This window comes from Anastrepha obliqua, chromosome 3 (assembly GCF_027943255.1).
Source record: "Anastrepha obliqua isolate idAnaObli1 chromosome 3, idAnaObli1_1.0, whole genome shotgun sequence".
Taxonomy (NCBI): domain Eukaryota; kingdom Metazoa; phylum Arthropoda; class Insecta; order Diptera; family Tephritidae; genus Anastrepha; species Anastrepha obliqua.
The window spans coordinates 101,937,241-101,953,169 of record NC_072894.1 but is presented as its reverse complement, the minus strand read 5'-3'; the positions used below and the strand labels follow the sequence as shown (position 1 = coordinate 101,953,169).

General features: G+C 36.1%; 1 protein-coding gene across 1 annotated transcript in view; it reads left to right on the top strand.

Annotated features, from left to right (window-relative positions):
- The window catches only part of LOC129241536 (frizzled-2), a 100,115-nt gene that overhangs the window by 33,769 nt on the left and 50,417 nt on the right, over positions 1 to 15,929 (top strand). The window contains exon 2 of the mRNA XM_054877928.1: positions 6,407 to 6,490. The gene's annotated coding sequence lies outside the window, so the exon portion shown is untranslated. The remainder of the gene's footprint in view (positions 1 to 6,406; positions 6,491 to 15,929) is intronic.

Below are 15,929 nucleotides of genomic sequence, written 5' to 3'. Positions count from 1 at the left end.
AAAAAACCGACAATTAATTTAAAAAAAATCGAATTTAAAAAAAAAGTCCTTCAATCAGTCACGAGTTTTTTATGTTTTCCAAAAGCAGTATACATTTTATTGAAATCCACTAAGCGGTTTTTAAGTAACAGTGATCACCAGTTCAAAAAACATATATTTGTTTTGAGAAAAACACATTTAAAGTTTTGCTATCTGCTCCGGAGCGCCCGAGCGCTCTTTGTTAATTGTTGAATAACTCGAAAAGTATTTGTCGGATTCACTTCAAATTTTCACACAACAGTTTTAAGATATTATACTTTAAGAAAGTGCAAAAAAAATTGACTACCTCTAACCCCTTAATGAGAGTTAGCAAATTAATTTAATAATAGTTTCAGTTTTTTTTTTTCAAACTCTTTTAGTTATTCCAAGCATTCCTTTGTCGTATTTTTATTTGTGACCTCATGGTCTTCTTAACAATAAAACAACAAATTAAATTATTGCACTTACTTATTTATCGATATTTCAACCTTAATTAAAAATCATCATCATTAGCTCCACATTCTTTGGCAGCCTATAGCGTCCATAGCAACAGTCCTCCATTTAACTATATCCTCCGCAGCTACACTCCTCCATTTAACTCGATCATAAATCAGCTCCTTTCAATATTCGAATCTTATTGTCCTTAAATCATTCCCGACAAAATCCAGCCACCTTTTCCGCGGTCTTCCTCTGCTTCTTTTCCCCACCGGTGTGCTGAGATACGCTAGCAGCTCTATTCTTTGGCATTCTGCTAATTTGACCCAGAAATTATCTCCTGGCTGTGCCTAACCGTTTTTTTTTTTTTTTCAATAAAGAAGGTTTTCTATCCTATCTAAGTTTTCTATTGCTATCTTCAGTTCTATAAAATGCATATAATCTCTTGAAACCTCAAATTTTGCTTCATAACTTCATAGATTTTCCAGAAATTATCTTCGTCAGCTGGCAACTCAAAATATCACCAAGTCACTCACTCATAAAATGTTGTCAATAATAGTTAATTAAATTGTAACGAAGCATCTCTTAATGTCTGCAATCATTGATTATGAAATGAGAACGCAACAGCCATAAACAACAGTTATGTTATAAGCTCATAAGCGCATGCACTATCTATCTGAGGCTTTTATTGAAATAAAAAAAAAAGAAAAAAAAAAGCATCTGAAAAAATGGCATGCGCTACATTTCTGAGTTATAAAAAAGTATGTTGAAGATTTTAATTTTATTTACTCTTTTCTCACAAATTCACTTGACTGCGATTCCTAAAAAATGTTCTGGTAGGTAAACATAATAAAGTTTACACATTCACTTTTCACAGCTCGAAGAAAGATCCGATGTAGCTTTATTTGTAACTCTTTAGCTCAGAGCTCATAACTGGGAAGAGTAGAACGCGAACCGTAAGTTGATGCGACAGCCTTATTATACTTGTATTTAGCCAAGGAGGGCCCAAACAATATTTTTTGTTTGGCCTGATGCTACACCGTAAATTTGTTCTAGAAGACGCCAATTTTTTTTTGTTTTTTTTTTTTATAATATTTGAAAATTTCGTTAAACACTGTCGCAATTCTATCGGTTAGCGACAAGCGAAAGAATTCCTGACGCCGGCCAAAGGAATTTCTGAGAAGTTACTTTCAGCTAAGACTTTTAACTGGTTACTTTACCGGGATACCGATATATCACTTAAATAAAATTGGCATTTCTGAGACCATCTTCTGCCGATTCTGCGATTCTTCGCGGTGCGAAGTAGCCTATAATAATAAAATAATAATACAGGGTCCGGCACTTGAAGTGTAACCAACTTCAGACCACTCGCACAGCGAATGCACGACTATCTCTGTCTATTAGTTGACTAAATATCAATCTAGACTATTGTTGACAAGCGCGCGGAAGCATTTTGCCGAGAGTAAACGCGAAAGAAGCAAATCTGTAATGGATTTCAGACGTAATTGTGTGATTGCATTATATTTGGCTAGAAAATCACAACCAGCGATTGTTCGTGAGCTCGAGCACCTCAAAGTAAATAAAGTTTTTGTTTATTGCACCATTCCTCGTTGCAATGATACTGGTAGCATCGCGAAACGTCATGGAGGTGGTCATCAAAAGACTGCAACGTCACGTCAAATGGTTCGAAAAGTGAAGAAGCGATTTGAGCGAAATCCCCGACGAAGTGCCAATCAAATGGCGAAAGAAATGAAAATATGTGACAGTAGCTACCGCCGTATACTGAAACATGATCTCAAAGTTAAGCCTTTTAAGATCCAAAAGGCGCATGATCTCACACCAAAGCAGCAACAAGTCAGACTTGAAAGAGCGAAGGAGTTGTTTCGCTTGGCCGAAGGCGGTCAATTTCTGAACATTGTGTTTTCTAACGAGAAAATTTTTCAAATTCAGCGATTCGTTAACTCCCAAAACGATAGGGTTTATTTGATCCACCATTCATACGAGAATCTTAGTCATCGATTGGTCACCTGGAGGCAGCACCCGCCACGAGTAATGGTTTGGGCCGCTGTAATCGCAGATGGGCACTCTCCAATCGTTTTCATCGAGCCTGGCGTCAAGGTAAATGTGAAATATTATCGAGGAAGTATTCTGGAGGTTGCTTTGACGCCGTGGGCAGGCAAACATTTCAATGGTAGACCTGCAAGTCACATTCGGGCAGTTTGCGATTCGTTTCTGGATCATCTCAAGGCCATAGTCAAGGCAAAAGGCTATAATCATATCGAGCAAGAGTAAATTGATTCTTAATTTTGTATTATTTTCACACATTTTTTGAATTGAATAAAAGTAATTTTCCTAACTAAATTTATGGCCTTTTTAATTGGTTACACTTCGAGTGTCAGACCTTGTAAATATACGATAATAACTGCACACATCAGTTCTGCTATTTTTCATATACCACAATTATAACTATTAATTACTTTATACTTATAAATTTTTATTTTTTATTTTTGTTTTTTGTTCAATTTTTTTTTTTTTATTAATTTTTTGTTTTTTTTTATTTTTCTTTTTTTTATATTTTTCCTGTTTTTTTTTGTATTTTTTGTTTTTTTTTATATATTTTTTTTTTATATTTTTGTTGTTGTTGTTTTTGTTCCTTTTACATTTGTGTCTTTTCTTTTTTTGTTTGGTATATACATATTTTTTTTGTGCTTTTTTATTGTAACTTATTTGCTATCCTGAGGGAAATGCGCTAAAACCTCTAATCAATCGTTCCACAGTTTCATAAACTGAAGATATAAACGGTTTACATTTATATTTCAGCCACAGCGTCAGAAATTTTCTTCACTACTCAGTACTACTTGGAAATTTTTGCATTCCTCTGCTCCACATCATCATCCTAAGCGTTCTTACATTCAAGTTTTACTTCCTTGTTCGTTTCCTTCTCTTCTTAGGCAAATTATGAACTTTATTTATGGTCACAGTTTATAGTAAGTTAAGTTATGTCCACATTTACTTTCCTTCCCTACTGTAAATTGAGCATTACTCAGCCACTAAGTTGTACTATCATTTGGCACTCTTACCTTTCTCGCGGCTGTTTACTTTATCTTGTCTTTGCTCATTTTATTTATAAATATCTAAGTACATACCGTATTTTATGCATTCGTATATTCTGCCTGCCTCCACTTAATTAATTTTTTCAGCTCTTATTTGTTTTGCCATTTTTATTATTTTCATTTTATTATTCTTGTCGCTAAATTAATTAAACAAAGGAAAGCGGCGACGACAATAGCCTCCCACAAGACCTCAAAGCTTTGCAGTTATTTTCCAACCCACTATGCACTATAACCACTTGATATATGTATACAGTATATGCATAGTGCTATAGTAACGGAAATATACCCAGTAAAGGAAAAGTGCAATGCATCTAAAAGCATTCAAATTCTTTACTAATTCAAGCATATCTTCTGTTATTACAAATAGCGGAGAATCAAAAGCGCGAGCAAACTGTGAGCATACCAAGAAGCTGGTTGACTGCTGTTAGGCGCTTTTGCCGAAAATTTTCCCATTATTCTCCTTACACTCAAAAGTAGTAGCTGCTGCTCCTCCAAAATATCAAAAATCTGTTGGTTGGGTTGCTGTCCCTACTTATTCTTAATAAAGTCGCCCCTCTCGCACTGCTCCTTTTTGTCGTCACCGCCGTTTACACTCGGCCAAAAACAGCCTCTGCGGCAGCGCGTGGATAAATATTCTCTCACTTCCCCTCCGCGCATTTCCTTATCTTTTTGTTGCTGGCAACTTTGCTTTTCATTTTCAATTCATCATAAATCCTTTTACTGTTTATGTAAATGTGGTATATCCTTTTATTTGCGTTCATAATTAAAAATGCATAATTTTAATGTAGCTATCCACTTATGCTTACAATCCGTTGTAGCAGCTTCCAAGCTTTGTTGCGCCTCTTACCTTCTCTTCAACGACTTACTGATTCACTTGTTTACCTTTTTCATATCATTTTGCTTATCTGTACGCTTTAATTGTGGACACTTTTCGGAATTTATTGTCTTGCGCACTTACCGATGGCTGGGGGTTTACAATGTAGTAGTAGTTGTTGTTGTTCATATTTCGTTACATTATTTTCTATAGTATGTTAATATTTATTTCTCTTTAGTTGATTTTTTTTCATATTTAATTAATAAATAAAATGCAAATATTTATGCAAATTAATTGAGTGAGTTGAGTAAATGTTGATAGATTTGGAGTGTAGGAGGCGAGGAAAGATAGTGCCAGTTGGGTGAGTAAAACAGTTGTAAATGAGTCATGAAAGGAAGACTTTTGTTGATTTTGCAACAAGAACGCGTGTTTATAGATCGAGGACTGAAGTGGTTGTGGATTTATCTCTGATTAAAGCTTTAGCTGTGTTTACAGAGTGGGTCATAGTACTATGCAATTACCAAGTTTGGCCTTCAACTATGGCGAAAAATTCAACTGAGCGAGTAACTTCGGCTGCCACATCTCCGGGTATATGTCACCAGATCTCTGCCCGCTCATTTCTCACTCTTCCAATCAGCAGTTGTTTGGACAGACAGAATATGACCAGCGATATATCAGATTTTTCATAAACAAACCACTTTCATGACCCCGGTTACGTCAGCCAATCAGCTGATTTTTTCAAATCCGCTTAGAGCCGGTTAACGGTCTGATATTGGCCACACCTGAATGTTTTCACCATAATGCAATTTCTTTTTTTTTTTTGTTTTTTTTCCCTTGTTCACTCCTCCCGGGAGCATAGGGCCTCGACAAGAGTCAGTCTTGCGTTAGTTTCGTTAATCTATTTTGATGCAATTACCACATTGCAAATTTTCCGACGTAACTAAAAAATACCTCGAATGCGAATGAAGTTTATGACTAAACAGTCTCTCCTAACGGACACCTCTCTTGAGGGAACATTTTTTTATACCATATCTTATGCATCGAGGGAAGTTACCCTCTTTTGAGTGGGCATCTCCCTTGGACGCACAAATCTGACTGACGGTGAAGGTTCACTCAAGGAAGATTTCACTGTACTGATTTATTTACAAAAGTGAGAAGTGCTGCATTCGAAAGAGAATGCTTCATGATAACTATTGTTTGGCTCTTACTTATTTCTTCATCTTTATTTGATTTGGGAAATTATTTGAATGGGAAATTTATTCGAGCTATAAATTATAGAATTTCGATTAAACTGCTCAAAACTGTTTTTCTTGGCCTCCCTTGACATTTTAGGGGTCAAAAGAAAAAAAAACTACTCTTCGTTTTTACACCTCAATCATGCGCCGTCTTAAAATTCTATGCATTGGTTTTTGTTGTTTTTGTAGCATCGTGTAACTCATCTAACGATGGGTACAGGAAACATGTTGTTGGAGTTGGGTTCAGAGAGAGAGAGAGAGATAGGTGTTGCGGGAATAGATTTGAGGAGACATATGAATAGCAGGCCAACTGACAAACGGCATATATTCAGAATGGCGAGGTGGATTTTGGATAGGTAGGGGCTTAGCTTGCTACAATGTCCTGAGCGTGATTGTGCCAAAGTAATGGGAGTCTCTCGAGGCAGGTGAGACTTTCCGTTTACGAGGGGGGATGATTGGACTCCGATGACTGCAATCGGTGGTCCCTGTACTGATTTATTTACAAAATCCGGAGGTACAGGGTTCGAAAGAGAAAGCATCAGAGCTGGCGATAACTGTCGTTTGGTTCTTGCGTGTTTCTTCATCTTTAGCAGCATTTGTTTCATTATTTGATAGCCACATTTTGTTTCAATCACTTCACCAGCTCTTTCAGCGTGTTCATCACAGAGTCCCGTAAATTCAATTTCTCTCTCATTACTATGTAATTACGTATGTATGTATATGTCATTAGAGTTAAAGCGCAACTTTTAGCAATTTTACTCATTTTAAAAACTTTACTCTTCTCTTTACAGATCTGCAAATTTTTCCTAATATATCAAAGACAAATGCCGCTACGTAATTAAACCATAAACAACGACAAAATGGAATTGGAAATGGTAAGTACTAAAATGTAAAATTATAGCGCATTCCATTAACAAAAAATAATTAACAAACCAACTTGCCACTAAACTATTAGCAGTAAAGAGTACAAACAAATTAATGAGCTCAGCTGTAGGCAAAACTTGTAAACAGAAAGTGGCCTGAGATCACTTTCGACTTTTAGCGCTGAATAGAATTGCCATTTAAATACGAATTGAACACATTTCAACTTAAAACAGCCAAAACGAATTGAATTTTGCACAGTGAAAGAGCCTGGCGAGTTGCAAACACTCGTCTGTATGGGTGTATGTATGTATGTGTGAGTACAGGGTACAGTAAATGCGCACGAAATCCCAATAATATAATAAAATTGTGGCTACTTAACACAGGCGCAAACACAAGCAAGTACACACACACATGGATATAAGGTACTTATACACACTTCAGCATCACTTACGGCAGCAAGCACATACGCATTTGCATATGTATGTATGTGCGTATACAAGTAGCTGTAAAAGTTAACAGAGTGATGGCTCATTTACATTATTCCAAACTGCAACGCTGGCTTTAATATTCGAAATCCATTTCCATTTACACGCTCCTCCCCCCTTTGCATATGCAATTTCAATTTTATATTTACTTCGGCGGCACACATAAAAAAACAACAACTGACGCTGTCCACTCTTGACCCTGAATACCACCTAAAGCTTCGTGTATGAGAAATCCAATTTTTCAATCCCAGACAGTGCGGCAGTCAAAGTGGTGATGCACTCATCATCAGCTCGACCACATCAGACATCATTCCTCATTTGAGTTGAAGCCAGCGGCGACAATGCACCATCAGCGTCATCGGACTGCTAGTCAGTCACTCAGCTTACAGCGCAGACAGCTAAGCTTGTAAGCATTTTGACTATTTCGTTTGGTATTATTAACTTTATTTTCGTAGTTTCCTTTTTTCACCATTTCGCAAAATAGTGTTTTATTGCATTTCTTCTTCTCTTCTCACTGGGCATATCACAGCTATTCTGCAAGTACGGCATGAGCAAGAAGCGCAATTCTTTGCGTTAAGTGTGGTTATTGCGCTGCACCGACTCCTGTTGCCCGCAAGCGACTTGTTGCCCATTGTTAACACTTTGCTTTGACTTTCGGCACTCTCAAGTTCAAGCTAACCTTCTTTGGCGCTTTGCTGCCTGCCACTACTTGAGATTTTTATTTTTGTTTGCTTATTGAAACGAAAAATTTTATATTTTTATTTTCACCTTTTTTGTGCTGCTTTTTGGTATATTTTAAGTCTTTGCCACATTTTATTTCCTCTTTGAAACGTTTTATTTCGTTTTTGTGTCCCTCTCATTTGCATGCTGCTATTTTGACTACTTTTTTCCACTCCATTCCATTGCTCCCTACTTTTGTCCAATGTCAAATCGCGTATTTGTTGTTCCTTTAAGCCCGATTTTGACTACCTGGCTGCTACGCTGCTACCTTGCTGCCCCGTTGCCTTGCTGCCTTCTTTCTCATTGCAGCCGTCCATGCAGGCGAGCAGCCAGCCAGAACCAGCCAACTCAACACTTTAGTACTCGTTGCGCTTCAGCACTTTAACTTTAACGAGCTGTTGACTTCTTTCTTCAAAAAATCGCATGTTTTCCTGCTGCCACTACAGTGTTGCAAGGTACATTCTGTCAAAAAAGTTCCACGGATTCTAATAATTCACAAAAAAAAGTGTCAGACCAAGTCACATTGAGCAGATAGTAAAAGTAGAGCAGCTTATTTGATTTGTTCCTAGAAAAAGAAAAATTAAAATACTCTTGGTTTTTACACCTCATGGTGAAAAGATTTTTAAAGGTGTACTACCTAGCAGACCGTTATTCGGCTATGAGCAAATTTGACAGATAAGCCGACGTCATTCGTTTTGTGTTTCACTAAGCTAAAGCTAAATCGAATGACGTAGAATACAAAGTTCCCTTCAATTTTTTTTTTCACCATACCTAACGATCAAACCTGGTATCTATCATTCTTGTCCGTCCTAAAATTGTATGCATTGGTTGTAGAATCGTCTAACTCATCTAACATGCTGTTGGAATTGGGTTCAGGGAGAAAGGGAGAGAGAGCGAGGTACTAGGAGAGTATATTTAAGGAGGCATGTGAAAAGGGGAGCCAATGGCATATATTGAGTATGTCGAGGTAGATTTTGGATAGGTAGGAGTTTAAACTGCTACAATATCCTAAGCGTAATTGCGCCAAAGCAAAGGGGGACTCACGAGGCAGCTCAGACTTTTCGTTTACGAGAGAAGATGGAAAGAGACTCCTGATGGATGTCGTTTACATCCTATCTTCAAACTAACTGACCTGGGATGAATTGATCATGATCCATTGTTCAATCACTCAACTGATATATTCTCAAAAGCACCCTCTTCCCCCCGCTATGATGGCGTCTGACATTTTTCTCATTCCAAAACTCGAATTACTTTTTCAAGCAATCAATATCAGTCGATAGAAGACATAAAAGAGTATACGCGGTGAGATTTGAAGTTGATTCCGATAAGTGGGTCTGAAATATATTTGTTTGATTGAATTCATTTCATTACCGTAAATATATGTATTATTTTGGCCTGCACTGAAGGCAATACAATAATTTTAAATAAATAATAAATATTTTATGCTTTAGTGACCAATTCCCGGCAATTTTCGGACAGAATATATTTCTTTGCATCGTCGTGTCTTTCTTCGCCTGCCTTGCCAGCTCTCTTTAACTATCATCAGCATCATCCTTGACTGCAGCTGTTAGCCAACTTGTCTGCTCATTCTTATTTTGCTAGTTTTTGTTCAAGGTCTTTTCTGTTTTTCTGCTTACTTGTATTGCTTATATTTTTTTATTTTTTATTTCTACTTTGGCTGTAACGCTGCTGCCTGCCTGCCTGCCTGCCGGTTAGCTTATCGGTACCTGCTGCTTGCTACTCTCATTCCAATTGCCGTTGCACATTGCCTTGTTGCTGCTCATCTCTTGAATCTTGTTTAGCCTTTTATTCTCCGCATAGTTCTGAGGCTTCTTTCTTCCTCTGTGTCTGTCGTAGTTTTGTGTTGCTTCAGTTTGTATACAGCATGCGGCAGGTTTCAAGAGTTTGTCTGTTTGTCTGCCACAGTCGTTTAAGTCTAGTTAGCATCTTTGTGCTTCACCCTTCAGTTTCGTCTCCGGCGCTTGAGTGTGGCTTGTTTAGTGTTTGTGTTATGTCTGATTGCCTGTGTTGAGATAAGCAGGCACGACATGTAAATTCGTATGAATTTAAATTTTAAACAATACAAACTATTAAATGGATTGAGGAGTAGAACTAAAAGATATACTTGAATTTATATGAATGTTGCCGAATAAAAAGTGAACTTGAGTAGGAGGGTTAGCGTTTCTGAAACTACACCTGAAGTTTGAACTAAAAATTAATTTCTTGTTGTACCTTTTATTAGTTGACTTAAGTGCAGCTGATGAATTTCCCATAAAAGTCGAAAACGTTCCTTGCCTATCCAGAAACATATGGAAGGTAGCAGTTATAAATCAAAGCCTGATTTTAAAAGAATTTGTAGGGATGTGGAGCGTGTTTTTTGGAGCTTAATTTTAAAATTCATCTATTATAGGAAACTAAGTATCACTTAATTCTGTAGCGCAAAAATATTGAAAAAAAAGACTTTCAAGCTAAATTTAAGATACTCAGCCTTATCAACGAGTCCATCGTAGAAGAGTTGCGTTAACTATCCTGCACTACGATAACGAAAAATTTGGCTTTCACTGAATCCATATGTTCTAGCTTAACAAATTATTTCTTTAGCGTTATTTTGAAATTATGTTCCTTTCCTTTTGAGCGAAATGAATGTCCTTGGAAATGCAGTATAATATTTTTCAATGAAAAAAGACAAGCATTTTTAAAAATGCTTCAAATGCAGTAGAAATCAATGCGGTGCTTTAAGCTCTTTGTTAGGAAAGTTGGCGATCCTAGGCTGTTCTCCTCAACAACATTTTTCTAAAGTCTTCCCCATCTCCACTTTTTGGCATTTGGTTGAACTCTGTCGGAAAAAGACATAAATGCAAATTAAAAAAAAAAAATATTTCTCTTAAATTTAACACTCATATTTTATTAATTTACGCTACTTTTATAAATTTATAAAATAAATGTAAATAACCTTTCTGAATTTTATTTTGAAAATTTTCTACCATAACCAAGGCTCTTTCTAATGACTTCTACGAAATAGTGTTAGGAATGAACTCAGCTATTCAACTCTACGAATCTCGAATTTACCACGTTGGAGTTGTTGTAGCAGCATAAACATTCCCCATACCTGTACGGGAATACTGCTAGAGTGGCAGCCTTTGGCCGAATATAAAACCGCGTCGTTCCGGTAATATAGAACCGACTGTCATGCAAACGCTACCACGTTGCTGTTGGAACTCAGTAATGATGGTTTCAGTAATAAAACTGCTTGAAACAGAGCTTTCTGACCACCTGACATATTTAAATTTCCTAAAGGCCAAGTTATGAATTTACGAATTTACTTCATCTAACGTCCTAATTAAATTCAGCCGCGGCCATTTCCTCGCTATCTTGCCATTGCTGCGTTTAATTTTAGTTTGCTCTTTCCAGCTTGCTTTGTATTTTATTGACCGCTGAGTGTGTAGCCTTTTCGAAGACGCCTTCCCTCTGGCACAGTTGCTATTTAAATTCCTTGCTTACTTCGCTTTAATTTCATTTCTCACTCATCCTTTACTCCTAGTCAAATTTTTTCGCTTTCTTGCTATACATTTTAGCAAATTCCTTTGGCATTTCTTTAACACTCAACTTCAATCGAATTCTGCCTAGTATTCATTGGAAAAAAATAAATCGCTTTGAAGCAGCCAATTCCATACGGACTACACATTTTTCTTGTGGACTTTTCACACCTCCGCATGTCAATCGGGGAAACAAGTGGCAGCTGCACCCCTTTCATTTCCCCTGCCTTACCGTCACTTGGCCCCTCACGTCGCTTATTTCCTAGTTAGATCACCTTTGCTTTTGCCCTTCACACCACTCTCAATCACCACAATTGCGCGCATGAACCGCGGATATGACCCTTTCACTCTGTCATCTACGTTTTTGAAAATTTTCATTTTTGTATACTTTTTAGTTTAAGGCTAACACTCAATTGCGCGCTCATGCAGCGCACGACGGGCGCATTTTTCTACTTCTACTTCCCATCCGGTATGAGTACTATATAGTATATCTTTCTAAGCATTTCGGTATGAATATACGAGCATTTCGAAATTCCACCGCCACATGCTAGCGACTATTTCGACACAGCATTAGTTGGAAAATACAACAAACCGCCCAAAATGGCCAAACGTCCCGACGGGTGGTGGCCTGTTGCTTTTGGTCTTGCTGATTGCACTGCAGCCTTTGCTGGCAATGTAGATCGCGTTGTGTTGCTGTTTATTTCCACTGCTGTGACTGCTGAGGCATGCCGCTGTTTGGGAAATTTGAAGAATTCAAAAATAGGCTACTTTGTTTTGAAAAATACTGTAATGTTTTCAATACGCATTGCCTAAATGGCTGATATCGACAATAAAATGAATACGCGCTGCCCGTTTAGCCCGTTTAGCTGCTTGCTCTTCTTCTACAGCTGTGAGGCGTACCAATTCCTTTGGGTGCCGTTGCCATAATTTAAAATATTTATATATAAATTTTTAATCTCGCCGATGTATATAAATAATTTAACGCAGAAATTTTGAGTGAAATATTTAAAAATTCCAGTAGAAGCGTGAAAGAATTATGCTATTACTGCTCTGGTGGGTATGTGGAAAAAAATATTTTTATAGAAATATTGAAAAGCACATTTGTGTCTAAGTAGAAAATAACAAATTGCTACGTCCGCAGAAATAAAAGCGTGAAAGATATTTATGACTGCTCACTGTGCGGTAAAGAGGGCGCACAAAACAATGCTATTAGTTAGAGATGGGAAGCAGAGAATCTAAAATTATTAACACAATTAAATATTTGAAGAGTGTATGAAATTGCAGAAGCCGCCAGAGATGCTGATTTAAGAATTTAAATACGATACTGTAAACTAAAGAATTCATATTCATATTCTTGGAATTTAACGTTTTGCTTTTAAATTTCTTCTATTACTTCGCTGTATCAAAATTATTTTTCTTAGTTAAAGGAAATAGCTTAAAATAAAATTTGCTAGTTGAAGAAGGTATTTGAAAACAAAAAAAAAATATTTTATTTTATATATCGCGCTATTAAATTCAGACTTGCAGAATTTCACACTCACCTAAAAATGCATAGGAAATATGAAAATCAACTGGAAATTTTACAGAGGTGGTCTGAATATCACAAGCCTGCGCTACGGTGTTAATGAGAGGCCACAAAAATTATATGATTTGACGCTATTGAATTTTTTGATGCATACTAATAGGTTAGGTTAGGTGAGCCTGGTTGGCATTAAGCGATACCAGATGCAGACCGATCTCTATAAATTCTGAAAGTAGTATTCATGTAGGATGTCAACGCTTTTGAAGAATATAAGCAGAGCTGTGAGATCCGGTTTGGAGACGTCCTCCAGACTGTCAAACAATGGGGCTCTCAGGCATTTTAAACGCATTTTTAGTAATGCCAGACAAACGCACAGAAGGTGTTCTAAAGTTTCCTCAACATCCTCTCTATCTTGTACGCTTGTGCAGCCAATGGATTATGGCCCTTTAGCTTACCTATAATAGTTCTGCAGTCCTTTCGCGAGAGCGTAACCCAGGAACAATTTCTGAACAGAAGAGCAAAAAAATTTTGTTTTATTATAAATTTCACAAATACACTACAGTGTTTCATAACCATATAAAACGTAGCATTATAATAATCGTGCAAATTCAAAAACAACTCAAAAAATGTGTACCAAACTTTTCTAACTTTTTAATCAGAATTTGTAAGAAATTTTCAAATATGAGGTTTTATTGCAGTTTTTTTCACTTCAACGAATGCTCGAAATTTTTTTGAGCGACTCCAAACGTCCACTTTATTTTACCAAAATTCATACCCAAAATGTTTCAAAATATTTTGATTAAAAATTTGAAAATTGTGATAACAATTTGCTGAATTTTTTAAATTTTTTTAAATTGTATAAAATTGAAAACCTGGATTTCCATTGTTTTTGTAAAAGAAACTTTTTGATCTGAAAAAATTAACACCCCAAAAGTTTTTCCTTTGAAAATATTCTGAAAAGTTTTGATGTATAAGTATCTTAATTAGATATTTTCTTATTTTGCTTGAATGTGGACTACGAAGGACTAGGCATGTTTTTACTTAAATAGGTTTAAAAAAATTAATAAATATATATATAATACATAAATTTTTTTACAATAAAAGTGATTTTAATACTAACTGAAAGAATTTTTTTTTATTAGTATTTTCATTGCAACTAGTATAACATTACAACAAATAATTTATGTTAATCCTCAGCAAAATATAATTCATACTTTTAACTGCTTTTTGATTATTTATTAGTTTAAATGTAGCGGTTTTTTACGTTTGAGCCTTCGTTTCCACAATAAAAATGTTTTTAATACTAACTGAAGGAAATTATATATATTTTTTAAATGTATTTGGAATAAGAACAATATTTTTTTTGAAATTTTTTCTTTTAAAAATTTTTTAATTATTTTTTTCGTTTGGAATTTTTTCTTTAGATTTGGTTTTAAAGTTGTTGGAAATTTGCAATTTATCTGTTTACAACACCAAAAAATTTTATTGTTTCAAAAATATGCACATTTAAATTTCTTTTTTTTTTAATATTTTTCAAAAAACAAAATGGCTTCTTAAAGCAAAACGTCATGAAGGTATATAGTATAAACAGCTCAGCATGTTTTTTATAGTGACAAAAATTTCACATATTACTTACTTGCATAACAATATGAACAAAGAGCAAATTCACCCGATTTGGGCTTCTATTTAAAGTTCAGTAAAAACTTAAACAATCAACAGGGTGAAAATTCTGTCAAACACAAAACCAATTTTATTAGCCTTTTAACTATTTTCCTACTGTGTACAAGCAGCGCTTACCCGCCTTGTTAGTATTGTATTTTAAGTAAGTGCGTCTAGTCTTCATAAAAATGTTCTCCTTGAAACGCTAATAAAATCTTATAGAACCCAAAATTAAAATAAATAGAGAACTGAAACCAAGCAGCCATTCTTTATTACACATCTTTATGACCAATTTAATGTCAGGTATTCACTGTTGCTTTTACGTCATTTCGCAAGCCTAAAAGTGGACTTCAACAAAACACACACGGATACCTTGGCAGCAATTGTCATGCGGTTTTGCCGCCCACGAGGACCTTTTTAAGTGTATAGAAAATATTAAATTTTTTCTCAGCTTTGACTGCCACAACAACAGGTCACACGACACTTTCTGTGCATTTGCTCCTTTGTCTGGTTTTCATCACCTAACAATTTATGTGGTTGTTATTTTGGCGTTGACTTTTAGTAGGCGTAAAAATTCATTTCAACTTTACCACGTCGAAACTTATTTTTACGGCCTATCAATAGGCGCACAAGCATGCACATTATTTTGCTGTAAGCGCACACCAAATCACACACACACACACTCACGCGAGCTAAAATAATTTCCTGCCTCTGTCGCATATTGATTTTTACACGCTTATTGCGGCTGCTATGCGCTGTTGCAAATTTATACTTGTATGCGAATGTATTTGTTGCAAGTCACAATTGAAATTGCAATTAAAATTGTTGCGCTTCAAATATACAGGAAAAATGAAAAAAAAAATGTAGTGAAGTTTGCACGGCACACATATACGTTCGCGCTACCTCGCTGCGACGCGCTGACGGTGTTGTGCTCTCTGCCTTGACTTGTGACTGCAACTCCATGTTTTTATGTATTTTTAATAGGTTTTTTCATCACCCAATATTTTTCTCTTCTTATTTCTTCGCGCATGCTATCATTTGCTGCCTATTTGGATATTACTGGGTATTTGTGTGGTGCCTTGTTTTCGAGCTTGTTTTATGCGCCAGCATTTGTTACCTTTTTATTGGCACGCCACCCAGCAACTCATGCCTCTCCTTTGCCTCAGCTTTTCTTTGCTACACTACATTACATTACAGCTCCACGCCATGCTATGCTATTCTATGCCAATTTTTATCAATTTCATGCCATTTTTTGCCGCCCAATTGCTTGGCTGTAACGCCTGAAATCTGCAATCGTGTCATTGACGAACTTTGACACATTTTATGACGGTCTTAACGTTGTAGTGAATGAGACAGTGACATTAGCGATTGGCACGAGGGTGGCGTTCTCAGACTCCATCTCATCGATTGGAGTTTTTATTGTTATTTGAAAACAAACAAAAATACAAAAAAGTTATAAAGTGGCTACATAAATACTATGTATTTGTGCGGGTGTGACTGTGTACGAATATTAGCCTCAGTTTTATAT